This window comes from Haliaeetus leucocephalus, unplaced genomic scaffold (assembly GCF_000737465.1).
Source record: "Haliaeetus leucocephalus isolate CR32 unplaced genomic scaffold, Haliaeetus_leucocephalus-4.0 Scaffold184, whole genome shotgun sequence".
Classification (NCBI taxonomy): domain Eukaryota; kingdom Metazoa; phylum Chordata; class Aves; order Accipitriformes; family Accipitridae; genus Haliaeetus; species Haliaeetus leucocephalus.
The window spans coordinates 4,127,431-4,140,755 of NW_010972620.1; the positions used below are offsets into that span (position 1 = coordinate 4,127,431).

The 13,325-nt window shown below is 42.4% G+C and overlaps 1 long non-coding RNA gene across 1 annotated transcript; it reads left to right on the plus strand.

The window, feature by feature from the left end:
* The first annotated feature begins 126 nt into the window (after positions 1–126).
* Positions 127–4,074, plus strand: LOC104830052. Its single transcript, XR_774188.1, has 5 exons — positions 127–515; positions 688–789; positions 1,221–1,359; positions 1,941–2,024; positions 3,243–4,074. It is a non-coding gene; the product is annotated as an uncharacterized LOC104830052 (long non-coding RNA).
* Positions 4,075–13,325: the final 9,251 nt, after the last annotated feature.

The window sequence follows — 13,325 nt, forward strand, 5'->3', positions numbered from 1 at the left end:
GCGCCGACCTGCCCGCCGGGACGGGGGCGCCGCTGGCCGTGCCCCTGGCATTGTCGATCGAACCGGGCCGCTTGTACCGGGCCTGCCCAGGGCAGGGACCCTCTGCCGGCCCCCAGGGTGCGGGCGGTGTGGGACACCGCCGGGGGTGGGAGCGGGCAGCGAGCTCGGGGTGCCCCGGGCCGGCCCTCCGCCTCTGCGGCCAACTGCCGGGCAGGGAGGTGAGGGGGAAAGGGGAGCCCACCACCGCTGTCACCGTGCCCAGAGGCCTGCCGTCAGCCTCCGACAAAGGTCTCCGGGTCTGCCCGTCCCGCTCTGCTTCCTGGGGGCTGGGAGACAGCCGCCTCACCCGCGCCTGCCAGCATGGAGCGTAAGGAGCGGGCCTGGCCAGGGTGGCCGAAGGCCCGGCTTGCTGTCTGCTGGGACGGTTGGGATCTGTCACTGTCTGCAGGGACTGTGAGGTCCTCGGGGAAACAATGAAGTAAATGCCCGGCTCTCCACAAAGCAGCGTAAGGCTGGTAAGCTCAGAAAAGTCGGTGACATCTTGTTGCTGCTGGGTGAGAGGCCGGTGGGGCTGGTGGCATGGGCCTGGCCAATGGCGGTCCTTCCAGGGCTTGTGGAGTACCACAGGACGAGAGGGCTTGTCGCAGTGCGCGTCTTACCTGTTTCACTGCTGGTTTTTTTCCGCAGAGCTTTGAAGGAGACAAAGAGGGCTTTATTTCACCTCCAAACCAAATGCTTCAGAGAGAAAGGTCATCCCTGCCATTTTCGCCTGCCACAGGAAAAGCAGAGGTAAGGTGGGGTGACCAGAGGTTATACGTGTAGCCGGTGGGCGGTGTGAGATGTTTTGTGCACAGCTACAGTTCATGGGATAGTGTGGGGGCTCTGGGCAAATGGAAGTTGGGGAACAGGGTTGATTTGGCACAGGGGGAGCAGAGGGAAATGTTGGGAAGGTGACAGACCAGTATGGGAAAAGGAAGAGAACCTGTAGTACCAAATGGAGAAAAACTTTCTCAGTAATATTTGGAGAGGAACACCAACTTCCTCATATGCTAGGAGCAGGCAGAGAGAGGCGAATCAAAAGACAGGACAAAACTACTATTTATCTGCTGTGTTTTAAACTGTGTCATCTGGGAAGTCTGACGATGACTGTTGATCTTGTGGTGAAGTCTTACTAATGATTCTGCTAGACTGATTATTGTTACTACCTCCATGCTTTGCAGGCATGGAGAGCCACAGTCCAAGTACTGTATGGAAGTAAATACTAGTTGTATGTGGACACCTTTGCTGAAGTGGCTAAGGAGCAGAGCTAGCTCTTTCCTTCTCAAAATCCAGATGTATCAAATAACAGACATTTAAGAGGTAATTATGTTTTTACAAAAATCTGCTTATTGTGGGTTTGTCAAGTTATATTCTATAGATGTTCTTAAGAAATGTAAGTTTTCTATGTAGGTAGTCATGTGATGAAACACACGTACCATCTCTGCATCCAGGTAATTATTAACTGGATGGATGCTGCATTTGGAAGGTGCCCATCTTCTATGATTTAACATCAAAGGTTCTATTAGTCTTTTAAAATGTGCTCGAGGAGGCAAACTCTTCTTCCGATGAATCTAAGTGGTGTCTACTATAGTTTTGCAATACATCCAAATTATTATTAATTCTTATGTATATTTTTATATGTAAATACTTATATCTATTTTTATTTATATTAGTATTTTTATATTATAAGTACAGTTCAGGAGCTATATCCAGCCTGCTTATATGGTTTGTATTGCAGGTTTGTATTGCTTTCATTAAAAAAAGAAAAAACAAATGTCAAGTTGTAGGTTTGAATACAAACATGTTGTCAGCAAGCGGGCTGAGTAGTGGTACAGCTTTTCTCCCATCAATGTGAGGGTGTTCACCGTGTTAATGGGGACCTTCCCATTCTCTCACCATAGATACCGTTTTGGAGCCTGCATCGTTTCTGAAGAAAATGTGGATTTAAGGCACACGTGCTTGATTAAGGTGTCTAAGAGAACATGGTAATTTAAAATGCTCTTTGCAATCCATTTGTTTTTGCAAAAATGTCTTTTGGGTGAGCCTGGGCCTTCCCATCTCTGAGTAGCAGAATGAATAAAGAAACAGTAAGGTATCATGAAGATATAAAAGGAGACAGTTTTATAACAGTGAGAGTATTCCTAAGCGTACTTCACAATTTATGAAATCATAAGTCACCTCTTCACAGATGGTTAGGTAGAGCTTTTCTAATGCTTGAGGGCCTCATTATTCTAAGAGTGCCTGATGTATATAAAAACATTTTTTTTAAACAGAACATTTCGTTGTGGTTGGAATTCAGATTTTGGTTGCAAAAGTGACTTCTTATTAGGACTCCTCAATATGAAATGCCTTGCAGTAAAGGAAACAAAGAAAATATCACAATTATGTGATTATCCCTAAGCCTGTTAAACAAATTGAGTCTCTGCAAATAAACCTGCTTTTACTTACCAATATATTGAGCTTGAATTTGTAGCCATACTGCAGAATCCAGTCTGTGGTGCATATACGTGTTGCACACTGTAGATAGGGGGGGGTTTATGTTCTTTTAAAGTAGTCTCAGACTTCTCAATTATATGGAGTTATTTCTCACTGCTGGGAATATTAGATAAAGTACTGGCAGACCAGTAGTAATGCAAGTCACTGGAAACTAACGGAAAAATTATTTCACCAGTGTCAGTGCAAAAGAACTCAGCTGAGGTTACATTCTGTTTGGATACTTCTTGTTCTCATTGGAGATGATTCAACCAGAGATGACTCAGTTGCGTACAGGCTACCAATGTCATGTCATATGCAACAATACCTCTTCACCTGCTCATGCTTGATGTTTCCCCTGAAAAACCTCTTTTTTAAATAAGTATTACTACTTATTTTAATACTCTTGAGAGCAGAGCTCTGCTGGTTTTGGGGTTTGTAGTTCTTTGGCAAGGTAGTTCTTTTTTTGGGTGGCACATGCAGTGAGTTAGTGTTTTGCTTGAATGTGAGTTAAGACACAGGTTGAAAGTGAGGCTCTTTTAATTGATAGGGCTTTTGGGAACTAACTTTTCTCCTTCTGCCAAATTAAATTGTCTAGATTAAATCAATTTAAATGGAGTGAGACAGTGAGATAATGTGCTAGCCTTTCTCTCTGAAAATCTCTCTGTCTCTGCTGTTTAGATTGATGGCACCAGGCCAGTCTCTAATGGATGTATTTGTCTACATTACAGAAGAACTTCCTGCAGTCTGGACTTTTCCTTCAGAGAGGTTGAGGATTTGGAAGGTACATTTTTGTACCCCAGGATGAAAACATGCTAGTAGAGCTATGCATAATATCTGTTTATATTCTGCGCAGGAATTTATTGTGATTATAATAACCAGATTGATATCTATGTTTTCGGTGACTACTTGGATGAAATAAAGAATGAAGTGTTAGCAGCTCAACATGATCTCTGCTTTTGAGGAGGGCTAAAGAGATGTTTAAAATCATCTTCTGATTCCAGGCTTTATTACAGAAAGCAAGCATTCTGTGCATTGGATACCAAACCGCATAGTGTGACTGAAGTCCAAACTATGCTTCTCCCAAGTTTAATCAGTGTCTTGTATGTAGTATCATACGTGCTTCTGTTTGCTGTCATTTTCCATCATGAATTTTCTGGTTGTCTGTGCTCCCAGCTGCGTGCAATACCTCCCTCTTGCTGATTTGCTAGTAGCACCATGTAATCAGCTCATGCAGTATTTCTTTAAATCCCATTTTCAGGCATTTCCTGGTCTGTGCATCCTGCTCCGTGACTGCACGTCTACTCCTGCTCTAGATACATTCATTTGTCTTCTGATGGGTTACAAACTTCCTAGTCATTAACCTATTGTCTAATTACTTACCTGTCACATCTGCAAGTGTCTTTTTACTCCATCACTCATTGCTACTGTGGAAGACACAATACTGGCCTGGATGGACAAATATGCATGCCCAGTAGGCTATTATTCCTTATGTACCTACCTCAGTTGCACTGTCTGTACTACCCTGCTTTAGCTTACATAATGGGTTGTAAAGGAGACCACAAGGAGGTCAGAAGTACATGTTGTCAGTGAAATGAGACATTTATTTTCCAAACACATCATTCTTTCCTCAAATGTTTCTATTCCACTGGAAGTGTTATAATCCAGGCTTTCCTCTATGAGTAAATATATGAATGTTCAGCCATATGGTATCTGCAATTGTTAGCATGTAATAAATTATTGAAACCAGATAAAATACTCTCAAATATGATCCGTTAGAGCTTGGCCAATTTCACTGAAGTCTGCAGGTTAGCAGGACCACAAGTTTATTTGTTCTTGTGGTAGTGGAAGCTGGAGCAAAGAGATTAAGGATAAACTTCTGGGTTTATGCTATACTGCAACTGTAATGACTGCAAGAGTCTGAGTGTGGTATGAATAGACATAAAACTGGATTTTGCCCCAAAATACTGGAAAAAAATAATTGAGTGGTCCATCTGCTATAAATTGGTTCCCTTAATCATTTGTCTGTGTACTTGCAGAGAGGGAAGTCTAGCAACCAGAATCTGCATGTATTTCTGGGGGGAATTTAGGTGTTTAGCCTGGACCCTACTAAGAGATTTCCAAGTAATTTTCAGATCGGCTCTGTGTTGTTTGTTTTCTAATGCATAATAAGATTTCATTGTTACTTACATCGTTGGATTTAGGGCTATAATCTGTTAATCCCTAAAATGTCATCAGATAATCTGTTTAATCATAAGCAAAAGCTGATCTTGATAGTCAATATGAGTTATGCAGAATAGTTCAGGCAATACTACTATGCAAGTATAGAAACTTTCAGCAGATCTGTTTTGCATTAGTCTACAATTAAAAGTAGGTTTTTGTTGGGGTTTCAATTCAGATATCTTTGTCCTGGGGCATAATTGAAATCTTTCATGGAGTCTGATACTACATTTTGGCATTGTAAAATGTCTTAATTTTGAAGCTAGTGTCTCCGAATATTTATGATGCGAGGTACTCAGTAGTGGCTTCACGATTAATTTTAAATTATTGATAGCACGATTATCTAGAAAGGCCCAAATACTAATGTCACAACGCTCTCCAGTGTTCACTATCCATAGAGTTACATGACAAAAGTCCAGTGGTGTTCTTTAATATTTTGTTAGACTTAGAAGGCAGCCAGTAACTCCTGTGAGTTCCGTTCATGGCTTCTTGGTAGGAACCTGCTCTTACCAGCAGAGGGCATAGGTGACCTGGTTTAATCTGTGGGACACACAGCAGCAAGATTGAGCGAGAATCCCTCATAGCTAATTTGGGGGGGAAAAATAACCCTATGTATCCTGTGTAGAACGAATTAGTATACCAACTAGTAACGTTACCTCTGGGCTTAACTGCTGTGTGATACTTGGCTTGTAAAAGCTTTGGTTGCTACACATGACAGCCCATCATCTTAGCAGTTCACTTGTCCCACTTGGTTCTCAAATGATGTTATTTGAAGCTACAGGACTGGTTTGAGTTTATGAAGACATTGACTTAGCCCTGTGGCTATCACATTCCACATGATATTTGCATCTTTGCAACAACTAAACCCCAATGAATTTAGGAAGGGTCTTGTATTCAAAGACTGGCCCTTCTTGACAACTAACTGAATTCTGGTGTGGTTCCCAAAGAGGTGAGAGTGACCATGTACATCACCATTGCATTATCTTACCTGTAGGTGAGGGTAGAGGGAGTCATCTGAACACTTCTCATGCTCAGAAGCTGTACTCTGAGCCAAACTGCATTTCCAGAAAAAGTATGTACAACTTGATCCTTCATAATTCTTTCTGAGTCATCAGCCCTGTAGGAACAAGTGTCTGCACTTGGATGAAGCCTTTAAGGAACTGACCTGGAGGCACTACTGACAACAAGCAAAGAAAATGAAGTCTGTAGTAGACCCAGGGTCATCTAGAAATGTTTCTACTGCTCGTCCCTGTTCTTTTGCCGCAGGCTGTTTTGGACTCGTTTGACATTCAGTTGTAAAATGCTGAAGTAAGCAGACCTGTGTTTGTAATATGCCTAATATAATGGAACCTGTTCCTGACTAGATCTTGGAGTGGTGCTGTAATGCACTGTCTTTGATTCCTGGCTGGCAGCTCATGTGCTAAGCGAAGTATTTCCACCCATTTAGTTTCTCTGGGTTTATGTTCAGAAGCTGTTATCCCTCGCCTCTGGGTCTCCCAGGAATTCCCAGGTGGTGTCATATTGAGCTGTTATTCATACCTGGGGTGCTTGATTGCTGCATCAGACATGCAGTCTGCATTTCCTTCTTCCTCTCTAGCAGTAACAACCAGGCAGCAGAAAGCCAATAGTTATATTTGGCATTACATGTACAGCATACGCTGAAATTCTGTGTTCAGACATAGAAATCTTGTACTAACATTAATCGGTTTCCATGAGCTGTTGCAAAACAGTTCATCCCAGTGCTAGATCATAGCCCGCAGAGGGCAGCCTGACCTCGTGTTTTACTCCAGCAATGTGCTTAACTGGAGAATTCAGTCATCTGCTGGCATCTATCAGTGTGACTTGCTGTGGAATAAACAACTGAATGTTGTGGAGAATTAGCATCAGCCCTAAACTCAAACAGATTCAAAAGTGGACTGAAAAAAATAATCATGTGACTAAATTAAACCTTCTGTGGTGTTTTTTTTTTTAACTTATTGAAAGAAAAAAATTGCAGGAGAAAACTCAGCTAGACCTGAGCTTTAAATACCTCGCATGTGCAACAGATAAGTTTATTGGTAGATGTCAACAGGCAAGAGAAAGAAAATATCCAGAATATGTGTACCTGAATGTACTGGGCAAGACTAACAGGAGAAGAAAAGTGTCGCGGTTTAACCCCAGCCAGCAACCAAGCCCCACGCAGCCGCTCACTCACTCCCTTGCAGTGGGATGTGGGAGAGAGTCAGAAGGGTAAAACTGAGAAAACTCATGGGCTGAGATAAAGACTGTTTAATAGATAAAGCAAAAGCCATGCACACAAGCAAAGCAAACCAAGGAATCCATTCACCACTTCCCATCGGCAGGCAGGTGTTCGGCCATCTCCAGGAAAGCGGGGCTCCATCACGCGTAACGGTTACTTGGGAGGACAAATGCCATCACTCCGAACACGTTCCCCCCTTCCTTCTTCTTCCCCCAGCTGTATATGCTGAGCATGACATCATATGTATGGAATATCCCTGTAGTCAGTTGGGGTCAGCTGTCCCAGCTGTGTCCCCTCCCAACTTCTTGTGTCCCCCCAGCCTCCTCGCTGGTGGGGTGAGAAGCAGAAAAGGCCTTGACTCTGGGTAAGCACTGCTCAGCAATAATGAAAACATCCCTGTCTTGCCAACACTGTTTTCAGTGCAAATCCAAAACATAGCCCCATACCAACTACTATGAAGAAATTAACTCTATCCCAGCCAAAACCAGCACAAAAATGTTTTTCTTTTTTTCCAAATCTCTTCAGCAATCTTTCAAGATTCGTGTTACTGTTACTGTGACTGTAAGACTGTGCCTTTGGCTGGTTGGCCCATGTTCTTTCCCAACTGTGTCCTGAGTCCTTGTGAAACAGCCATCACAATTTCAAGGAGACTTTGTCCAAGAGAATGTGTCTACACGTAGGCATGTGCCTTAGCTCTAAAACTGATCACTGCCAGGTTTCGGATGAGGGGTTGCTATCTTGATTTAGTATGATTAAGGATCAAGGCATTCAGTTCCTGAAAAAGAGCCAGTACTTTGTGTCTCTCAAATCAAACTGTGTCCACCAGCTAATTAAGGAATGATCTTGATATGCTGTGAAGGGAGGCCTGTCCACTTGTATACTTCTCAGCCAGAGGGCCCTGCAATACAGTGTTTGGAAGAGAAAATACGTATAAAGCAAATAGCATTTGAGCAATTAAGACAGCCTCAACAATGTGTGAATTCCAGGAGTACGGGGAGAAACCTAAGTATCTCTTATGATCAAATGTCAAATTACTCACTGATGCGCTTTCACATTGATTTAGATAATTAATTTCTTTGGCCCCAAACTTTCTACCCCACATAAGCACGGCTGTTCACAGCAGAATGTATACGCTTCTGAGAGTCTGGCTGATTGTAATTGCAACTACAGGTGAATTTTTTCTTCTGATTCCTAAAACTTTCTCCATGTATCGGAGTGCTGAGAGATTTTGACTCTGTTTTATTTAGAATATTCTTTGCTATTCTTGCCATGTTATTCATAAACACCTTTGCTAATGTGAACTTTGACCAAGGAAGTATCTGTCATGTTTTACCTTGATAGCATGATGTAAAAGTTACTCTGTGTAAAAATGCTTGTACATTTAACCAACTCTGATTGCATAATTTAATTCAGTTTGGCCACAGCAAATTCTTTAGGGTAAAGGGTAAAGTAGGGCACACAGTGAGGTAATGCCCTTACTTGATGCAGATCTAAAAACTCTGGTTTATAATTAACAACAAAGGCAGTTTGTGGGATTGTCTCTGTATCTCCTGAAGGCATGCACTGAATACAAAACTAGAAGAAAAAAAGATTTTGGAGTCGAGATTCGCAGCTCTTATTCATGGTACATACTTCATATGTGAGCTCGTGAGAACCTGATGCAAAACCTGATTTAAGTTTCTGACTCTGAGCTCTTTGTTGGGATCTTCCTGCTAAGGATACACACATAGGGGTGATGCTGAAGTTCTTCAGCAGTAAATGCTGGCCAACATTTTGCTGATCTTTCCAAACCTGACTCACAGAAATGAATTTGTCATTTTGGCCCTTGTGTCCTAATTTCCCATAGATAGGTTAGCCATTTTGATGCAAGAACAATATAGACTGCATATTAACAACCTTATTAGGGGGCTTTTCCTTAGCTGCCAGGATTGCCAATATTTCTTGGTTATATAAAACCTATAGCATTTATGTGATAGCATGATCTTACATAATCCATGAAAAAATGTTTGGGTTCTTCAGTCCAGTAGTCAGTACTGACTTAGGATAACGTAGGTTCAATGTTATTTTTTTTTCCCATAAAAGTGCATATACCACGGACAGTATGGAGGGTTGAATAACATGCAGAGGATTAAGAAAACTGGTTCGTGCAATGAAAAAAATAAGGAGGATGACTTCAGGATTTGTCTCACTCGGGAACTTTCTAACTTTTTGAGGTTTTTTTTTCTTTTTTTTGTTTGATGGTTAAGTCTCTTTGTATATGTGGGGTATTTGGGGAAAAAAAAACCTTCAGTAAAGCATTTCTGTTAATATTTGCTGTGAGTAATTTGGAGCTCAATTCTCCTTTGAAAGATATACATGGGATCTTTTCTCAAAAAACATTAGTGGGAGCTGCCCTTGAAGCTCACTGAAATCAGTGAAAGGCCGTGCATTTATGTGAATATGCTGTCCATTACTGACTAATTGCAGATTCTAGTAAGAGTCTTATATTGAAAGTGAGAGAGCTGTCTTGCTTTCATGTCATTCATGTCACAGAGAAGTATTTATTGTGAGCTTATTAAAATTCTGATTAAATCATAAGACTTAGTAATGCTGTTGATTTTGTTCCTTTCTAGTATGACTGCTATAGGTCTGATTTCCCTAAGAAAGGAGCCAGTGGAGTTATGGTGGAACACGTGGTAAAAACTTATAGAAACGTCCTGTAGTTTCCATCATTCTTCAGCATCCCAGTATCAGTTCAGAGAAGTAAGTTAAATAGATTGTCCAGGACAGTCCTGGCCATCCTTGCCATTTGCCTTGCCCACAGAAGTTGTTCTTTGAAGCCTACTTCTGTAAGAATTTGTCTTTTGTTCCAAAAACTCGCAGTGATGTATTGCACGTATACAGTATATTACAAAGATGGTACAGTGTCTGATGTTAGGTGTCTGAGTCTTGGTCCAAAAGCTACTGAAAAGCAAAGGGAGAGATTCTCACCCATGTTGCTGTGCAGATCATGATTGGGGCAATATATTGGCTGTAAGACTTCAGTAACAATTAATGTTTTCACATTTCAAACTTACAGGTTAGCTGGACATTATCATTCTTTTGAGAGTTTTCTGTTTGTATAAATCCAGTTTGCTTAACGGAAGGAAAAATGAATTTTCTTTTATATATTCACACAGTGGCTAAGTGACAGCAAGGTATGCTGCACAGAGAATATAGTCCAATATTTAGGATACTCTTCTGCAAAGATGCAGGTTCTATTCTTTGCTCTGACATACGTTTTCTCTGTGACCTTGGACAACTTACTTAGCTCCTCGGGGCATTTAGGCATCTGAAAATACTAATAGGGGATTTGAAAACACCTATTGTTTGTTAAAATATATTAATCTGTTTGGGCACCTCTAAAAAATCCCGAGGTGCCTGTTTGCATCTCTTAAAGCCCGAAAACCTTTAAAAAATGTTGACGTTAGTGGATCTTTTTACACTGTCTAACTTGAGTTCTATAGAAGCCTAGGCTGTCTGCACAGTCAATAAGAAAATGTAGGAGGTAGGATCCTGCTTCCCAGCTGACTAATTCAGAAGCCTCAGGTAGATGCCTGAAATAAAACAATGTCAATCACTGCTCCTTAATGGACTTCTAAAGTAGTCAGGAAATGGCTCAGTCAATCAAACAGCTGAAGAGCTTGCTGCTGCTCAAAAGGATCATCTCTTTTCCCTCTGATGGTTCCTCCTCACCCCTTCCTGGCTGTGCAGTTCTGCATTTGCCTTCTGTCAGCTCCAGTGTTTATCTGAGCCTTTGCTTGCTTTCTGTATCCTTCCATATCCTTACCTGGCAGAAAACTAGCCCAGTGCAAGAAAGTGAGCAATTCTTAGCTAATTATTAAGCTAAAGCAGTTCCCTGGGGGTCAAACCAGTGGTAATGGTGCTGCAGTGAGGGAAGCAGGAGCAGATGGGTTGGAGTAAGAGAAGAGGGAGCGCATAGGAGAGTATGTGACCGCCCCTTGCAGAAGCAGCAGTGGACTCTTGGATTGGCTTGTCCATCTTCTCTGACTCAACATCTCTTATCCAAGTATCTGAGGCCTTCATCTGTAAAACAGAAATCATGGTCTCTCACTTCTCTGTACCTCCCTTTTCCACCCTCTTCAGCTTCCTTCCACATTTCCTAGATATTGGCAGGATCTGAGACAGCAACTACGGGAGCTGATTCAGCTGCACACATGCAGATTGCCTGACTGGTACTTGCGGCTGATGAAGACGTGCCCTTCAGAACTGGTAACTGTTGAGTTCCCACTGCAGCTTTTCTCCTTCATTTTAATTTCTCTTCTTAAGTGCTAATTGCTACAAAACTTGTAAGGATGTAGAACTTTTTCTGAATTATACCTTTTGTTCAGCTTGAATTGAAATTCTTCATATCCAAATCTGAAAATTCTTGGAGGGGACTTTATGGACAGACAGGAAAATAAAACTCTTATCAGCCTCAGTTCCTTTGGAAACCCAGCTAAAAAGCTCTTTTTAATAAGTGCTGTATCTGATCCATTTTAGCATTATCTGACCAACATGTCAGTTGAACTTCTCTGCCTTAGAGACTTTACACAGTGAATGGAATAAACTCTTTGTGTTCTATAGAAACCCAAGTTACAAATGCCTTTCCCTTCCTATTTCCTAGCAGTATAAAGAAAGGAAGTTCTTCATTAAAAAGCTAATTTCTGCATGTTCCTGAACCTTCTTTTTAAAGCCATCTATTAAGTATGACACAGGAGAACCCTTGATAGTGCTAGTCAGAAACTCACTGAGGAAGTGCATAGGAAATTACTCAAAAATACAAAATGCTGTCATACTACATTGACTGAGAAAAACCTTGGCTCTTTTGGACAAGAAGGAAAACTTGAGTTGTTTGCAAGTGGAAAATTCTACTTCTTTCAGAAAAGAAGACAGGGAAAGGAACTGTTTTTCAAGTGGATATCAGATCACCAACTAAGGATAATGCCATAGGAGCGTGGAAGGAGAACAACTTGAGATTTGTTTTATTCCTGCTGCAGGATTCAGAAACATTTGCAACAGGCAAGAAAACAGAATGACATAAAGAGAATGATTGAATTAAGGTGTGGGGGACACTGGGGTAATCCATGGCAAATAGAGCTGGATACTACTAAAAGTCGTTGCTGCGTGTGAGCATGAACACAAATTCAGACAAACACCCAGATGTGCTGATTCATTTTTTGTGCATATATCACCCGATGAGAAGGCATGCGCGTGCTGTCCATTCTGCTGCTGCTTCCATGCTTTCTTACACATATGCGCTCCCTACTCAGTTGGCGTGATGGGGAAGGTGAGCGGCATAAAAGCACTGCCAGTGGGTTGGTGTGATAGAGCCGATATGCTGGCTAGGCTGCACTGTCAAACGGCAGTGGGAATGTATGATAACGTCTGTTACTAGCATCCATTTCTGCTCTGTGGACACACTGTGATGCAATCTTCGCCACCTCTCTTAGATACAAAGATTTTGGTAATTGGGTTTTTTTGATTGAAAAAACGTGTAGGCTTCTTGCTAGTATGGAGATGTATAGTGTATGGTAGCGCAGAGTGGAGGAGTGTGATTCAGTTTCTCCCGTTGTTTAGTTTGCATGCTGGCTCCTCACTGAACATCACAGATTGCGCTGTTTCTTAGTTGATAGTTGCCCATTCTGAAATTGATAAGACTCTGCTCTAATGTTTTAGTTTCACTATTCTGATGTGGTCTTTGAACCTGTTATTCTTGACAAACTAGCGTGTTGTTTTGCTTAACTCTTGCCAGCCTCTAATGCACTGGTGGCACAGGGGTTTTCTTTTGAGTGTGGCTTGGGAGTATTTGGCTTTATTAGATGGGCGGCTAGGCTCCGGTGGGGAGGGGTGTCCGCGAGACACCGATCTCGTTCTTCGGTGCTTTGCAGTTGGTTGCTTGCTGCTTTCATTAGGGTGCCAGGAGGAAGCCGAGTACTCTTTTCTGTATGTTAATGCCAAGACTGTTTTGCAGACAACATTGCTCTGATATTTATGTTTATATACTATTTACATACAGATAGGCAGGTGTACAGTTGCTGTGCTCCGCTGCTGTTCGGTGGGCGAGTTTCAAGTTGTGCCACAGACTTCAGTGTCGGGTGGTAAACGAGCTGAACCGCTGTCGAGCAGCCCTGGCAGCGATTTTAGCCGAAGACCCGTCTGCCCAGCGCTCGAACGAGCAGAAGGTCTGCCGGTGCTTTTCCTCGCGTCGCTTTTGCGGCCGGCGCGACTCTCCCCGAGCGCATCGCCGTGCCACGACTCCCGCCCGTGACATTTTCCCCCAGCGGCCGGTATCGCCTTATTCCCCTGCCCACCCCCCACCCCCCCCCGGCGCCGC